General features: G+C 41.2%; 1 protein-coding gene and 2 pseudogenes across 3 annotated transcripts in view; 2 read left to right on the top strand and 1 right to left on the bottom strand.

The window, feature by feature from the left end:
• Positions 1 to 17,960, top strand: part of TESK2 (testis associated actin remodelling kinase 2) — a gene marked incomplete at both ends in the record, with an annotated part of 103,879 nt that overhangs the window by 35,746 nt on the left and 50,173 nt on the right. The gene's annotated exons all lie outside the window — the stretch shown is intronic.
• On the top strand, positions 3,202 to 3,940 carry LOC307048824 (large ribosomal subunit protein uL30-like; annotated as a pseudogene). The gene has a single exon. The product of its transcript is annotated as a large ribosomal subunit protein uL30-like (transcript).
• LOC307049242 (BCL2/adenovirus E1B 19 kDa protein-interacting protein 3-like) lies at positions 14,216 to 15,041 on the bottom strand (annotated as a pseudogene). Its single transcript has 2 exons — positions 14,706 to 15,041; positions 14,216 to 14,485 (listed from the first exon to the last, which is right to left on the bottom strand). The product of its transcript is annotated as a BCL2/adenovirus E1B 19 kDa protein-interacting protein 3-like (transcript).

The following is a 17,960-nucleotide window of genomic DNA, read 5'->3' as shown; positions in this document are numbered from 1 at the left end:
TTAAAGGAGAATTATTCGTATGTATAATAAGGTTATATAATCATTACTTTATAGTAATCAGTACAATCAGCTCTCCATATCGGCAGGTTCTGCATCCACAGATTCAACCAATCACAGCCTGAAAATATTTGGGAAAAAAATTCCAGAAAGTTCTAGAAAGCAATACTTGAATTTGCTGTGCCTAGCAACTGTTTACATTGCATTTACATTGTATTTACAACTATTTATATAACATTTACATTGTGTTAGGTTTTGTAAGTAATCTAGAGATGATTTAAAGTATATGGGAGTATATGCATGTGTGTAGTTATATGTGAATACTATGCCTTTTTATATAAGGAACTTGGGCATCTGTGGATTTTGGTATCCTCGCAGGGTAGGGGGTGGGGTGGTCCTAGAACCAATGCCCTGCGGATACCAAGGGGTTACTGTATATGAATCTTTCTCACTCTATCTTGACTTTTTTTTTTTCAACATCTTTATTGGAGTATAATTGCTTTACAATGGTGTGTTAGTTTCTGCTTTATAACAAAGTGAATCAGTTATACATATATTCCCATATCTCTTCCCTCTTGCATCTCCCTCCCTCCCACCCTCCCTATCCCACCCCTCTAAGTGGTCACAAAGCACCGAGCTGATCTCCCTGTGCTGTGCAGCTGCTTCCCACTAGCTATTTTACGTTTGGTAGTGTATATATGTCCATGCCTCTCTCTTGCTTTGTCACAGCTTACCCTTCCCCCCCCCACATATCCTCAAGTCCATTCTCTAGTAGGTCTGTGTCTTTATTCCTGTCTTACCCCTAGGTTCTTCATGACATTTAAAAAAAAATAATAAATTTATTTATTTATTTTTGGCTGCATTGGGTCTTCTTTGCCGTGCACGGGCTTTCTCTAGTAGCGGCGAGTGGGGGCTACTCTTCGTTGAGGTGCGCGGGCTTCTCATGGCGGTGGCTTCTCTTGTTGCAGAGCACGGGCTCTAGGCATGCAGGCTCTAGAGCGCAGGCTCAGTAGTTGTGGCACAAGGGCTTTGTTGCTCCGTGGCATGGGGGATCTTCCCAGACCCCGGCTCTAACCTGTGTCCCCTGCATTGGCAGGAGGATTCTTAACCATTGCGCCACCAGGGAAGTCCCTATCTTGACTTTTTTTTGGCGGTACGCGGGCCTCTCACTGTCGTGGCCTCTCCCGCCGCGGAGCACAGGCTCCGGATGCGCAGGCTCAGCGGCCATGGCCCACGGGCCCAGCCGGGATCCTCCCAGACCGGGGCACGAACCCATGTCCCCTGCATCGGCAGGCGGGCTCTCAACCACTGCGCCACCAGGGAAGCCCCGTATCTTGACTTTTTAGTGAGGTGACTATATTTCTAAATGAAATCAAATAAGAAAATTTAAGTCAATATATATTAAAGTAGGGCATATGTGTAAGAGAGTTGGAAAAGTTAAAAGTGCAATTTACTTAGGGTTGTTTAAGGCTAATATTTATATTGGACTAAAGAGAAATCACATAACTTAAGTATGACTTACATGTGTGGTCAGTGATAGAAAATTATGGAATTAGATTATACTGCTTACTTGAAACTTTATACCTTTGTATAGAATTATTGGCTTCCTAGTCCACTACAAAAACGTTCAGCCAGTAATTTTATTTATTTATTTAAAAAATAAAATTATTTATTTTATTTATTTTTGGCTGTGTTGGGTCCTCATTGCTGTGCACGGGCTTTCTATAGTTGTGGTGAGCTGGGGCTACTCTTTGTTTCAGTGCACAGGCTTCTCATTGCGGTGGCTTCTCTTGTTGCGGAGCATGGGCTCTAGGCACATGAGCTTCAGTAGTTGTGGTGCGCGGGCTCAGTAGTTGTGGTTCACGTGCTCTAGAGTGCAGGCTCAGTAGTTGTGGCGCACGGGCTTAATTGCTCCGTGGCATGTGGGATCTTCCCGGAGCAGGGATCGAACCCGTGTCGCCTGCATTGGCAGGCAGATTCTTAACCACTGTGCCACCGGGGAAGTCCCAGTAATTTTATTATGACTTTTTTCCCTACCCACAAATCAGATTAACAATTTTTTGAGCATCTAGTATATGCCTGGTGATGTCAGACATCAAAAAGGTATACATAAAATGGAATGTCTGCTAGCAAGAAATTTGCACTCTAATTGGAGATCTAGGACTTACATACATGAAAAGAGAACTAATAAAATCAGCCAGGACGCTACTGCTTGGGTAAACTCTTAAGTGATATAGAAGTTCAAAGGAGTCAGAGATCATATTAGCTTGGCAGAGTCAGCAAAGCTTTCTTGGAGGAGGTTGACTCAACCTGGAACTTGAATTATTTTTGAAGATTTATTATTTTATTTTATTTTTGGCTGCATCGGGTCTTAGTTGCAGCACGTGGGATCTTCCTTGCAGCTCATGGGCTTCTCTCTAGTTGTGGTGCACAGGCTCCAGGACACGTGGGCTCTGTAGTTGTGGTGCGCGGGTTCCAGAGCACGTGGGTTCTGTAGTTTGCGGCACGCAGGCTCTCTAGTTGAGGCACGAAAGCACAGTAGTTGTGGCGCACGGGCCTAGTTGCCCTGTGGCATGTGGTATCTTAGTTCCCTGACCAGGGATCGAACCCACGTCCCCTGCATTGTAAGGCGGATTCTTTTTTGTTGTTTGTTTTAAAGACTAGGATTTAGTTTCAGTTTAAGGAGAACACTTATTTTATTTTTTTGGCTGCATTGGGTCTTCGTTGCTGCGTGCGGGCTTTCTGTAGTTGCGGCGAGTGGGGGCTACTCTTCGTTGCGGTGTGCCAGCTTCTCATTGCGGTGGCTTATCTTGTTGCAGAGCACGGGCTCTAGGCACACGGCCTTCAGTAGTTGTGGCACGCGGGCTCAACAGTTGTGGCTCACGGGCTCTAGAGCACAGGCTCAGTAGTTGTGGTGCATGGGCTTAGTTGCTCCGCGGCATGTGGGATCTTCCCACACCAGGGCTCGAACCTATGTCCCCTGCATTGGCAGGCAGATTCTTAACCACTGCATGACCAGGGAAGTCCCAAGTCAGATTCTTTACCACTGGACCACAAGGGAAGTCCCTGGAACTTGAATTTTAATAGGATTTTAGAAGATAGGGAAGGAACTCAGAAAGGAGCAAAATAATAATAATAAATAAAGCACAGAGGTAAAAGCGCAAAGCTTTTTGAGGAGTCAGTGAATTAAAAACCCATTTGGCTATGGAGGGTGTGGATGAGGAGAAAAATAATGTTCCTGCTGTGCCAGAAACCCTTAAGAAAAAGTAAAGGAATTTTGCAGAGCTGAAGACCAAGTGCCTGGGAAAGAAGTTTGCCCAAAAGATGCTTCAAAAGGCAAGGATGAAGCTTGTCTATGAAGAAGCTAAGTGCTATCACAAAGAGTATAGGCAGATGTACAGAACTGAGATTCTAATGGCTAGGATGGTAAGAAAAGCTGGCAACTTCTGTGCACCTGTGGAACCCAGATTGGCATCTGTCATCAGGATCAGAGGTATCAGTGGTGTGAGCCCAAAGGTCTGAAAGACGTTACAGCTCCTTACCTTTGCCAAGTCTTCAATGGCACCTTTGTTAAGATCAACAAGGCTCCATTTAACATGCTGAGGACTGTGGAACCATATATTTATTGGGGGTAACCGAACCTGAACTCAATAAATGAATTCAGGTGTGGTTATGGAAAAATCAACAAGAAGCAAATTGCCCTGACAGATAATACACTGATTGCCTGATCTCTTGGTAAATATGGCATTATCTACATGGAGGATCTGATTTATGAGACCTATACCGTTGGAAAATGCTTCAAAGAAGCAAACAACTTCCTGTGACCCTTCAAATTATCTTCTTCATGAGGTGGAATGAAGAAAAAGACCACCCGTTTTGTAGAAGGTGGAGTTGCTGGCAACAGGGAAGACCAGATCAACAGCTTGTTAGAAGGATGAACTAAGATACCTATTATGATTATTTTTGTGATCTGGTCAGTTAATTAACAGTGACTGCTTTCAGATTGAAAAAAAAATTTTTTTTTTGACTAATAATAACAATGAGAAAACCACCATTTCTTGAAGTCTTTGTCGTATGCTGCATGCTTTACCTATTAAAAGATTTAATCTTCACAACTATTCTCCATTGAAGAAACTGAGGCCAAGAGATTATGTGTTGGCTGAGGTCTGTGACTCTGAGGTCTGGGCTCTTTCTACCATGCTTCTAGAAGAACTCTTTCTATCATGCCTCTCTTAGAGGATTTGATGGGATAGTACTGGTAGATAAACATGGAAAGGGAGCATTGGGCCAGACTATTCAGAAATGTTTTGCATAAAGCCAAGAATATTTTATTTTATGCTTTGTATATTGGATTCTGAGCAGGGACTAGATGACAGAGGGTAACTGGTGGCAAATGTGGAATGGTTTAGCGTTGGGGAGACTGGTGGCCAAGAGATCAGTTAGGGGGCATCTACAGTGTTTGAGAGTGAGATGGTTGAGTCCTGATTTGATGTTCTGCTTAGGATTTTTTAAAAAAATAAATTTATTTACTTATTTTTGGCTGCATTGGGTCTTCATTTCTGCATACAGGCTTTCTCTAGTTGTGGTGAGCAGGGGCTACTCTTCGTTGCGGTGCACAGGCTTCTCATTGTGGTGGCTTCTCTTGTTGTGGAGCACGGGCTCTAGGCATGTGGGCTTCAGTAGTTGTGGCACGTGGGCTCAGTAGTTGTGGCTTGCGGGTTCTAGAGCGTAGGCTCAGTAGTTGTGGTGCATGGGCTTAGTTGCTCTGTGGCATGTGGGATCTTCCTGGACCAGGGTTCAAACCCGTGTTCCCTGCATTGGCAGGCAGATTCTTAACCACTGCGCCACCAGGGAAGTCCCTGCTTAGGAATTCTTAAGCTGATTATATTTTCATCTTGTTTAAAAAGTAGTTTTTTTATTGTTTTATTATTATTGCAGAAGGGATACATCATCATTATGGAACATTTAGAAAATAGAATTAGCAAAAACAGGAAAATAAAAATTTTCCTTAATCGTAGCATCTAGGGATCAAACTAGTGTTAACATTTGGTGTATTTCCTGCCAATCTTTTTTATTCACCACTTCTTTTTTTTTATTCTCTTCACTATGAACTTGACTGGTGATTGCATGGGAAGATTGACTTTAAACAAATTTTATTCCATGACGGCAAAATTTAAAAATATAGTTGTTATAGGGACTTCCCTTGTGATCCAGTGGTTAAGACTTTGCCTTCCAATGCAGGGGGTGCAGGTTCGATCCCTGGTCGGGGAGGTAAGATCCCACATGCCTCGTGGCCAAAAAACCAAAATATGAAACAGAAGCAATATTTAACAAATTCAATAAAGACTTTAAAAATGGTCCATGTCAAAAAATTTTTTTAAAAAGGAAAATATATAATTGTTATATAAGAAGTAGAATAGTATAGTATAATGATTAAAAACAGAGGCTCTAGATTCTAGATCAAGCTGCCTGGATTCAAATTGTGGGTCTTGGGAAAGTTACTTAACCTCTGAGATCCTTAGTTTTCCCATCTATAATGAGGTAAATTACAGTAAATCCCTCATAGAGTTGTTATTGAGGATTAATTTAGTCCATATAAAGCACCTGGCTTGTGTTAAGTGCCCAGTAAATGTTAGCTATTATTATTAGTTTCTTTTCTCTCGCTAGTTTTTTAAATGTCTCATTGCATCCCATCTGTCTTTTATCATTCATTCACTCACCAAGTATTTGTTGAGGTTCTGCTGCTGTTTTTTGTCATTTTCTAAAAAATTTATTCATTTATTTATTTTGGCTGCCCTGGATCTTAGTTGCAGCACTCAGGATCTTCATTGCAGCATGCGTGGTCTGTTTTTTTTTTTTTTTTTTGGCAGCATGCATGAAGGATCTAGTTCCCTGATCAGGGATCGAACTTGGGCCCCCTGCATTGGGAGCGCAGAGTCTTACCTGTGGACCACTAGGGAGGTCCCTGCAGCTGTTTTTAATACATTCAAGGGTTTTCTGCTAGAGTAATGCTGTTGAATAGAATAGAACTTTCTGAAATGATGGAAATGTTCTTTATCTGTGCTGTCCAATAGCCACATGTGGCTAATGAGCATTGAAATGTGGCTAGTACAAACAACGAACTAAATTTAAATTACCCCATGAAGCTTAGTGGCTACTATATTGGACATCCTGGCCTACAGTCCATGTACATCTTTGCTCTTGTTTCACTAAATCTATATGTGTTTCAGCCTAGAAACGTGGTGGTGTGATGAATACCATTCCTATTCTGATGTCACCTTGATCTACTTTCTTAGCCTATCTCTAAGACACACCTTTCCCTTTTATACAAAAAATCATATTCTTTGCTGTCAGCTAAGTTTTCTAATAAGTAAAAGGTAGTGTTAATTCTATCTTGATCTTCACAATAAACCAACAAATGAGATAATGTACATAAAGCCTATGGATCTGTTACAGTCCACAGTAAGCATGAAAATTATTATGATTATTGTTAACCATGGTGGGTTTGCACTCTGATGGTGACTTTTTTTGTTCTGCATAAGCCATCTGTCTCAAATATAGTGCAGTTAAAATCATGGACATGGATTACCTTTTTAAAGAAGTTCTAGTTGTTTATATCTTTCATGTTTTTGTGTCTTTACTTTCATTGTATATTTTGAATACAACAAAAGGAAATTATCCTCCCAGGGGCCTAGAGCAAGCAGAGTCCTCTTGGCTTTTGTTACCAGAGGAGTACTATAGCAGTAGAAGCATTTTTTATACTTCCCTAGGATGCCTTAAATATCAAACTACGAATAACTATGTTCCAGTCTCAAAATTCTTAGAATTTTTATTTCCTAAATGCTTTTCAAGTTGTCTTAGAAATTTATTGTTAATACTTTATATTTTTTATAATTCAAATTTTTTGTTACTATTTGTTAGTATGGCTCTTAGTCTATTTTCAAGCTGTTAGTATAGGTTAGTTAGTTTTTATAGGTGCAAAAGTTGAGGCAGAAGTATGAACCAAAGTTTTCCCTCATACTGAGATTATGAGATTTAAATTGGGACGAATCCATCCCTTGGAACCCTAGGATTTTCACAGATATGCCTCCTCAGGGGCTTGACCCCAGGAGGGAGGCTGCTGAGCAGATGAGGCTTTCGGTTTCCATTTTTGCTTCATCCAGCCAGAGTAGCTTCACTTTGTATCTGTTTTATATTGAACTTCCATATATGAATTTTGAAGAAAAGGTTTCCACTTAAAAACAAAGAAAACGTTGAAAATTGCTGCGTTAGTGATTTTGAAGGCCTACTTGGGAAAAAAGGGTATCTGTATGACCTGCCAGATGGTGGGCATCTAATCCTCTGGGCATGGCTTGGTCCTCTGCTGGCACAGCTATTTTGTGCCCAGCAGGAGTGAGTGAGCTGAATTTTTGCAGTTTTATTTCTCTCTTTTTCTTGACCCCAACCTCCCTACTTCCTCTTTTCCTTTTATCTTTCTCCCTTCTAAGATTTCTAGCTGGAAGGAAAGGAGTGGGCCTGACGAGTCAATAGAGGCAAGTAGGTGTGTATATTTTGTTTGTGTGTATGTATTTTTTTTAATACATGGATACAGTTAAGATTGGTTGTTTTATCATCAGTTGCTCTAATTTATCAGTTAAAAAAAAAGAACAATGAAGTGCTTTGTTGAGTGCAGGGACTGATAGTTTGGGCCTCTTGTGAATAAGGTTGTTTATGCCAGGAAGTCTTATGCTCAAGATCTGTAACCCAATACCATGCCTTGCTCACTTCCACTCCCCAATGGCCTTTTTGAGGACCTGTACCAAGATTTGTTCTCATACCTCTTTGTTATTCTTCATGCCATGAGAAATTTAATATTTCTTTTAGACTCCTTGTTCACATTCTCATGCTTACTTTTCTTTAGGCCACATTCTGAATTTATTTTCCTATCTACCAAATTTTTTCAGAATTGTTTTAGCTCCCCTTCAGAATCCATTTGCAACAATATGATTGCCATTTTGTTAAAATGAAGAATATGCTTTCAAATAACCAAATATTTGTTTGGAGCTACTCAGTCCAGCCCTGTGCTGGGTCATATCATGGTGCATAGAAGAGAAGTAGAGGGCTGTCTCCCAGACAGTCTCCTGAGGAAGCAAACTGAACATCTAGGAAACAGATTAATATCCGCTAATGCTATGAGGATACGGCAGGGTATTTTCCCAATCTCAGCTATTAAGAGAGCACTCTTTACAGTAACCCATTATGAAAATCCCAAAGTCATCTTTGGTTATTCCTTTTATTCCTTGCTTCTAATCAGAAGCTGAGCTCTTGATTCTAAATCTTCAAAGACTTTTGCATCTGTTCCTTCCTTTATGCATCTGTCAATTCAGTCCTCTTCACTTTTGCCTGGAGTGAGTTATTTTTCCTATCTTTTTGCCCACCTTTTCACTCTTTCTGATACATAGCTCTAATTGTATAGCTTATTTCTTAAAAACCTTTTGTGGCTCCCATTTATTTCAGAATTGAGTCAAAAATTCTTTAGGCTGACAGCTAATGTCTGATCTGTTTTTCCAGCCTTATCTTCAACTATTCCTCTTATGCACTTAACACCACTCCATGATTTCCTAATTGTGTTCTCATGGACAAGTTATTTGACCTCTGGGCTTTCGTTTCCCCTTTTGTTAAAAGAGAGGAATGGACCAGGTTAGAAATCACATTGAGTTAATGTTGAATAATTTTTATTTTTTATTTTATTCTTAAAATATTTATTTATTTATTTGGCTGCACTGGGTCTTAGTTATGGCACGTGGGATCTTTGTTGCTGCATGTGGACTCTTAGTTGCGACATGCAGTCTCAGTTGCAGCATGCATGTGGGATCTTGTTCTCTGACCAGGGATTGAACCCGGGCCCCCTGCATTGGAAGCACAGAGTCTTAACCACTGGACCACCAGAGAAGTCCTTGAAAAAAAAAATTTTTTTTTTCTTTCTTTGCGGTACGCGGGCCTCTCACTGCTGTGGCCTCTCCCGTTGCGGAGCATAGGCTCCGGACGCACAGGCCCAGCGGCCATGGCTCACGGGCCCAGCGGCTCCGCGGCATGTGGGACCCTCCCGGACCGGGGCACGAACCCGCGTCCCCTGCATTGTCAGGCGGACTCTCAACCACTGTGCCACCAGGGAAGCCCTTGAATAATTTTTAAATGATCAGGTTTGAAAAATATATCATCTCAGAGTATGTGTGTGTGTGTCTGTGTGTGTGCTGTTCAGAATAAATGGGAAGCATTTAAAAATGATGGACTGGGACTTCCCTGGTGGTCCAGTGGTTAAGACTCTGTGCTTCCAATTCAGGGGGCCCGGGTTCAATCCCTGGTCAGAGAACTAGATCCCACATGCCGCAACTAAAAGATTCCACATGTTGCAACTAAAAGATCCCGTGTGTTGCAACAAAGATCCCATATGCCTTAACTAAGACCCAGCTCAGCCAAATAAATAAAATTTTAAAAAGTATTTTAAATAAATAAATAAAAATGATGGATTAAAGTGCATCTTTTTGATTTTATCATTGTAATCCTAGTGAGTAACTAGGTGAAAGATTGTCGATATAGCCCTCAAAGCAAATTTTATAATACTAGCATATTGGTAAGGGGGGGTCTTAATATTGTTTACTCTTCTCTGTACTAAGGTAGAAAGTCTAATGACTTGGGAATTGAGTCTAAGTTCTAATTTCATATAACCAGCAAGTTTCTGTAAAATAAAATGTGGAATAAGCTTCAGTACTGTTTATGTCATCATCTGTGGAGAGTGAAGTAGTACAACCCCAGAAAGAAGGTGATTTTTTAAAAATTTATTGAGATATAATCGACATAATGGAAGATGATTTTTAATATAAACAATGGCTACCATTTATTGAGTATGTATTATGGACCCCTGTTGATCGTTTTTCCTACCCCGCCCCCATTTTTTACTTTCTAGACCTCTCCCATCTCAGCAAATGGAATTGCCATTCATCTGTTACTTATGCCAAAAACCTAGGTGCCATCCTTAATATCTTTCCTTTACACCCTACCTCAAACTTTCAAGTAGTTTAGCATTATCTTTAAAATATGCCCTGTCTGCCTACTACTTACTACCTCCACAAGCCAGCATCCTAGTTCAGTTCCCCTCTTGCCCCATGGTAGCCAGATTGAACTTTAAAAAGGTAAATCAGATCATACCATCCCCCACTGCTGAATTTCCTTCTGTGACTTTTTGTTACCCTTCAAATGAAATCTAAACTCTGGGCTTTGATGTACAAGGCCTTAATTTGTCCTGCCTGCCTCTCTGACCTTATTTCTGATCACTCTTCCTGTAGCTTACACCATCCTAGACCTTTTTGTTTCTCAAATACACCAACCTCTTTCCTACTTCGGAGTCTTTGTACTTTCTTTTCCCGTTTCCTGTAGTAATGTCTTTATCCCAGAATCATTTGGCACGCTTCTTCTGAGCTATCCCCTCCTCATAGAGACTTCTGTTGACTAGCCTGTCTAAAATAGCCATCCAGTATCACTACTTATCCCCTCATTCTGCTTTGTCTTTATAGTTCTTATCATTTTTGAAAATATTTATTCATTTGTTTACTTATTGTTTATAGCCTCCAGGGTAGGGTGAGCTCCCTGAGGGTAGAACTTTATAATGTTCACCACTGTATTGAGTTAGCTAAAAAGTTCGTTCGGGTTTTTCCGTAACATCTTATGGAAAACCCGAATGAACTTTTTAGCCAACCCAATATTTCCAGTGCCTATAAAATAGTATCTATAGAAGCAGATACTACATAGAAGCAAGCCAGTTTGCATCACAGAAACGTACAAAACTTACAGTTCACCTCTGGATCTGAAGGTGGATGTCAGGCTTGGGCTGAAAATAGGAGGACTATTGAAAGTCTTTTCAGGGATAACTGGGCCTAAAAGTCACCATCCCCATTCTTTGCAACTAATCAGTTAAGTCTCACCCACCCCGACAAGAGATTAATTTTTATTTTGGGGAAAAAATTGAACCAGAATGTTAGAACGCTTACCTACCTTCATACTAGGTAAGCATCTAAAAGCATGCTAAAAGCATCTGACAGCAGATGGGGAAGGAATGTTATACTGAGAAGAGGGAGATGAAGGGATTGTCTGCATACTGAATGGTGAGGCTCTTGAGACTTCTAGTCCTCTTCTATCACGTGGCTCTTAAGCAGGTAGGAATCATCTGCCTCCCACCCACACCCCCACCACCTGCCAGGAAATTGGTGGATTTAGAGAAATTGAAGAGCCCCAAGTAAAAGAAGAAAACTTTAAAATGTAACTACCAAAAAACCTTCTAATTACTATCTTCTAAATATATATCCTTCCAGGAGAGGTTAGAGAAGGAGCTGCATCTATGAAACAAGAATGGTATACTATAAAATAGGAATAATTAGAGAACCACAAAGATTCTTGGAAATTTTTAAATATAATTATTTATTTATATATGGTTCTATATGATTATTTACTTATGGTTTTATTTAAACCATTTGACTAGAAGGCCAAGGAGATAAAGTTGAGGAAATCATCCATTAATGGAGAAAAGCCAAAGATGGAAAATAAGAGAGAAAAGATAAGAAAATTAAAGGATCAATCTAGGAAGTCTGTTTTTGACTAATACAAGAACATTTTCTACAACTGAAGAACATGAACTTCCAAAGTGAAAGGTCCTACCAAGTGCCCAGCACAATGAATGAAAAAAAAGACCCGCCCCAGAGCATATGATTATGAAATTTTAGAATATGGGCAATAAAAATAAGATTCTAAGCACTTCCACTGGTGGGGGTGGGGGGGAACGAGATGCCATATAGAAGACTGAAAGTTAAAATGGTATCAGACTTCTCAACACCAGCTCTGGAAGCTCTACCGATGGAACAGTGCTTTCTGAGAGAAAATTATTTCCTACTTAGAATTCTGTATCCAGTCAAACTACCAGTCAGGCATGAGAGTAAAGACATTTTCAGACATGCAACATTTTGAAAACTTTGCCCTTGCAAAAGCTTTTCTTTTGAAGCTTCTGGGGGATGTGTCCCAACAAAAACAAGGGGGTAAACAAAACAACTAAGTAAAAATAAAAAGGAAGGTGTAAGATCTGGAAAGAAGGATGATAGCAAGACCCAGGGTGACTGCTGGATAACAGTCTAGAGAATAAGCAGTCCAAACTGGAGTGGGAGGATCAAGAACTCCAGGAGAAATATTGGGGAGTGGGGTTTAAGGAAAGAATTCATGGATTTCCAGATGTGTTTGACATGGTGGATATTGATATTCAGAAGAATTTTACAGTTCTCTTGGAGGCTTTGGGAAGAATTAATGGTAGGCATATAGTAACTAAGCAAATGAAAAATTAGGCAAAACATTAAAAATTGTGCAAGAAATAAAATGTAATTATAATATATTACTTGGTTTAGTAGTGATTATAATCAGTCATAATAATGTAAATGCTGAGTTTTTTTTCTCCTAAGTATTGATTTTACCCAAAATTGTCTTTTACCCAATATTTGAAAGGAAGTAATTTAAGAGGGTGGAACCCTCAGCTTCCACACTGAAAAGTCAGTAGAAGGTCAGAAATAGCAGTATAAGTATGTTAGTTAGCTAGAGCTGTGTTGGTAAGTAGAAGAAACAGTAAAATAATTATTACTTACTCAGGGGAGTAGGATTCAGTGGTGATATGGGCAGCCCTGGGTTCTATTTTCATTATATACCTATTTGAAGCTTTGTAAATTATAACTGAGGAAAATTAAGTTAGGAGGCAATTGCAGTCATCTAGAGAGAGCTTGGACTATGGGTAGCAGTGTCGGTGGAAAGAAGTAATTGGATTCTGGATATTTTTGAAAGTAGAGGCAATAGAATTTCCTAATGGATTGGGTGTGGGATATTAGCACAAGGAAGCAGGAATCTAGAATGACTCTTATTTAGGTTTTTGACTTGAATGACTGGGAGAATTGAATTGCCAGTAACTACACTGGGGAAGACTGAATAGGGGACAGGTTTGGGGATGGGAGATCAGGAGATATCAAGTTGACAGTTGGGTAAACAAGTCTGGAATTCAGAGGAGAGGTTCAGGATGGTTGTGCCTCTTAGTAGTTAGGGGACCTTAGGTAAGTTATGTAACCTCTGTAATCTCAGTTTTCTCATCTGTGAAGTAGAGAATAATAATAGTATTACTGTACCAGGTTGATGGTGATGCCGAAAACTTGGCCTCTCTGCACTGGTGCCAAATCGAATCTCGGAGACAGAGTTTTGGGTGAAGTGAAAAGGAATAGCTTTATTGCTTTGCCAGAGAAAGGGGGACACAGCGGGCTTGTGCCCTGAAAAACTGTGTGTCCCAACCTGGGGAGATTTGGTGAGGAGTTTTATAGCAGTGGTTCAAGGGTGTGGTTGCTGATAAGAATCAGGGTGTGTACAGGGCCTGCATGCCTTTAATCTGGCCTAGGTGGTCTCCTGATGAGCTTCTTGAGGTTAATCAAACTGTGATCTTCTCTGGAATGAAGAATGCTAACGTCTTCCATTTGTTGGGGGCTTTAGTTCTGTAGAAGAGCTCAAAGATATTGTTATGTGTATCCCTTGAGGTGGAACCAGGGCCCTGCCCCAAGGCTGCACTTTGTTTTTCTCTCTCTTTTTTTTTTTTGGTTAAAAATAATTTTTTATTGCCCAGGGTATTTTTTTCTAGTGTCCTATTTTGTTTGTTTGTTTTTGTTTTCTTTTTTAATAACTGTAAATTCAAGCTTAGAGAAGCTTACCTTTGTCTTGAAAAACAAAACAATAAAGCTTTTATATCAATTGCTAACCTGGTCTCATTTTAAGAGAATGATGGGAGTTATCTTGCAAGAGTAAAATTTATACCATGAATGATGCAGGTCTAAGTCTGATGGTACTAAAAGGAGACAACAGCATTGTTGACAAAATTAAAAATAATCCGCTGGTGGCATTTGCAGAAAAGAAGCCCTCGCAAATTTCTAAACAACAGTAAACTCTGTTAGGAAATTCTAAAGTGTTTTATGGGCCAAAAAGGGAATGAGGTTAGTAAAATGCCTCAACAGAGTTTGAATAAAATACTGGATTTGAGAGTTACTGGAACTTGGATATGTAAAAATAGGGTGTAGGTTGGGTCTTGCTTACAGTGGTCTCAAGTTCAAATAAACTACTGTGATAGTACACCACTTCACAAGTCACACTCTTTCCCAGGGGCTCTTCTTTTCCCTCAGTAGGTACTGGCAGAAGGTGTGCTTAGTCGTTTTCCAGTGTAGATGCCTAGCCCCAAAGCCAAAACATGGGAGAGGAAGAGAGATGGAATGAACACCTTAAGAAATTCTTCAGAGAAAATCCCCCCTTTTTTCATGGCTCCACTTTTCCTCATGCTTAAGGAAATGGAATGTTTAGGGTGCCTGAAGTGGAACTCCTTAGGTGGAACGTTTTCAGGTCTACTGAACCAGTTGGATACCCAGTGTACGATTTTCTTCAAAGAATCCACTTCTTTTTTTTTTTTTTGCGGTACGTGGGCCTCTCACTGTTGTGGCCTCTCCCGTTGCGGAGCACAGGCTCCGGATGCGCAGGCTCAGTGGCCATGGCTCACGGGCCCAGCCGCTCCACGGCATGTGGGATCTTCCCGGACCGGGGCACGAACCCGTGTCCCCTGCATCGGCAGGCAGACTCTCAACTACTGCGCCACCAGGGAAGCCCAAAGAATCCACTTCTTTCTCTCCTTCTGCAATTTCTTTTTCTGTCTGAGAGCTATGGTCCCTGCTGGTGTGCATTTCCACATCAAACATGATCTGCCCAACTTCTTGTGGGGAAAGACTATCTCAGTGAGAACTGCCTCTTGAACTACTCCGTCCAGATTCATGTTGTGCATCCAAAAGAATCTTTTCCATATCTCCATTGTGGATAGAAGATGAGGAGGGTACATGTTCTAGCCCCCCCATTTTTCCCATTGCCATTGTCATTGGCCTTGCTGCTGTTCATGGGGAGCTCCACGCAGGAACTGCTGAGGCCGCTGGTTGGGGCAGAGACTGTTCACCTTCCTCACAGTTGTTGTCTGGGGCCGGCGGCTGCTGTACTGAGACGACATTGTCGCATCAGGACCATCTGGTTCTCGGGCAGCAACACTGCACTTTGTTTCTTTTCTTTTCTTTTTTTTTTTTTTTTTTTAACGAATATCTTGTTTTTAAATTTTTATTTATTTTTTATTTTTGGCTGCATTGGGTCTTAATTGCAGTACATGGGCTCTCTAGTTGAGGTGTGCAGGCTTAGTTGCTCTGCGGCATGTGGGAATTTAGTTCCCCAACCAGAGATCAAACCTGCGTCCCCTGCATGATTCTTTACCACTGGACTGCCGGGGAAGTCCCCTGCACTTTGTTTCTTGACTGCTCCTCCCTTGTCTCTGCATCCCCTTCCTTCCCAGATTAGCAACTGTTTGAAAGGCTTCTGTGCCAAGGAGCCCCAGAGGGTCCTGCTCGTTTCACTGGGAGGATTAAATGAAATAAAGTACATAAAGAACTTATCATGGGACTTCCCTGGTGGCGCAGTGGTTAAGAATCAGCCTGCCAATGCAGAGAACACAGGTTCAAGCCCTGGTCGGGGAAGATCCCACATGCTGCTAGGGCAACTAAGTCCGTGTGCCACAGCTACTGAGCCTGCCCTCTACAGCCCGCGCACCACAACTACTGAAGCACGTGCGCCTACAGCCCGTGCTCCACAAGAGAAGCCACCTCACCGCAGGGAAGAGTAGCCCCCTGCTCACCGCAACTAGAGAAAGCCCGGGCACAGCAACGAAGACCCAACGCAGTCGAAAATAAAGTAAATAGGGGCTTCCCTGGTGGCGCAGTTGTTGAGAGTCCACCTGCCAATGCAGGGGACGCGGGTTTGTGCCCCGGTCCGGGAAGATCCCACATGCCGCGGAGCGGCTGGGCCCGTGAGCCATGGCCGCTGAGCCTGCGCGTCCGGAGCCTGTGCTCTGCAATGGGAGAGGCCACAGCAGTGAGTGGCCTGTGTACCGCAAAATAAATAAATAAATAAATAAAAATAAAGTAAATAAATTTATTTTTTTAAAAAAGAGCTTAGGGCTTCCCTGGTGGCGCAGTGGTTGAGAGTCTGCCTGCCGATGCAGGGGACACGGGTTCGTGCCCCGGTCCGGGAAGATCCCACATGCCGCGGAGCGGCTTGGCCCGTGAGCCATGGCCGCTGGGCCTGCGCGTCCGGAGCCTGTGCTCCGCAACGGGAGAGGCCACAACAGTGAGAGGCCCGCGGACCGCAAAAAAAAAAAAAAAAAAAAAAGAGCTTATCACAATGCAAGGCACTAAATCTGAGCTATTATTTTTATTATTGATGCTGCTATTATTATAATCATCTGCAGCATCATATAATAAGCCTGTATAGCATAAAGCTTAAGAGTTAAGGATCCAAACAACAATAAATAGATAACGTATTAAGCAAAAAAAAAGAGTTAAGGATCCAGTCATGACTGCCGTTTGCTAGTTGTGTGACCTGGGGGAAGCCACTTAATCTGTCTTCAGTTTTATCTGTAAAACGGAGATAGTAATAGTACCTATTACATAATGTCTTCATAAGGATTAAATGAGGTAATTCCTATAAAGTATTTAGAACAGTGTCTGACACATTATGAGTGCTCAGTAAATGTTATCTACTATTATCATTGTTTGTGAACTCCTTAAAGAAGGAACCATCATGTTTATTTCTGTGGCCCCCACTTGATCCTCATTGCCTGGCACTGTGCTTAGTATATACGTGACAGGCCATAAAAAAAAATTTAAGTGTTCTGTTTATCTATGGAGAGTACAAACCTTGCACTTAGTATTTACTTGATACATGCTTGTTGTATTGAATTGGGGAAGAAATAAATCATTGGGAGGTGTTTCAGAAGTATGCTCACATAATTTGAAGTTTGTGTTTATATTTTACTATTTTGTTGTGAGTTTATGAGTAATTGTAGACTAACGGATAAATTTGGGAAGGGGGAAGAAGCTTTTTCAGTGCTTGGGGAGACAATCTATATACTTGGGTTTGTGGATTTTAGTTCTCTTCTGAACTTCCTGGATTAAAAAAAAAAACATTCTGGGAACATTTAAAGTCACTGCACATATATGTATTAATAGTTCTGCCTTTGTCAGGAGACGTGGTATTTTGCTGCTTGCATGGCAGTTTTGAGCAGTGTGGTTTAAATTTTTCTGTGAAATAAAGAAAATACAGAATGAATTCATTCTTAGTCTCATTTTACTTTCAGTTGTTATTCAAGATAGAGGATATTTTTCTCTCAGAAATCTAGGATGTTTTTATATTTATTAAACTGATTTAATATTTATAAGCAAGCAGATCTAATTTAAACTTTTTAGATATTTGTATTGTTTCACTAAGAAAAAGTAAAATTTGACCATGAACTTGATTTGTCCTTTTGTTATTATATATAGTGCTATTGACATTATCTAGTGATGGCTGCAGAATGTTTATTCTGCCTTTAGCTATCTTAAAATTGGACTATAAAAACCATGGAGAGAAAAGAGAAAGCCAGACTGAACCAGCTCTGCTTAGTGTCACCTGATGTGAGGCTCTGGTGGTTAATGTCTGTTCAGCTGAGTTTTCCTTATGAGTTTTCGTATCTATGACCTCGCACAACCAGTTTTCCATGATGTAATACCTCTAAAACACGTTTGAACTGCAGCAAGCCTCACCCAAGTATAGTACTCCTTTTTTTTTTTTTTTTTTTTTTTTGCGGTATGTGGGCTTCGCGCTGTTGTGGCCTCTCCCGTTGCGGAGCACAGGCTCCGGACGCGCAGGCTCAACGGCCATGGCTCACGGGCCCAGCCGCTCCGCGGCACGCGGGACCCTCCCGGACCGGGGCACGAACCCGCATCCCCTGCATCGGCAGGCGGACTCTCAACCACTGCGCCACCAGGGAAGCCCGTACTCCTTTTTTGATGGATCTAACATTC

The sequence above is a fragment of the Hyperoodon ampullatus genome (genome assembly GCF_949752795.1).
Source record: "Hyperoodon ampullatus genome assembly, chromosome: 2".
Taxonomy (NCBI): Eukaryota; Metazoa; Chordata; class Mammalia; order Artiodactyla; family Ziphiidae; genus Hyperoodon; species Hyperoodon ampullatus.
Note: the sequence above shows the minus strand (reverse complement) of the source record. Positions and strands in the feature narration are given on the sequence as shown.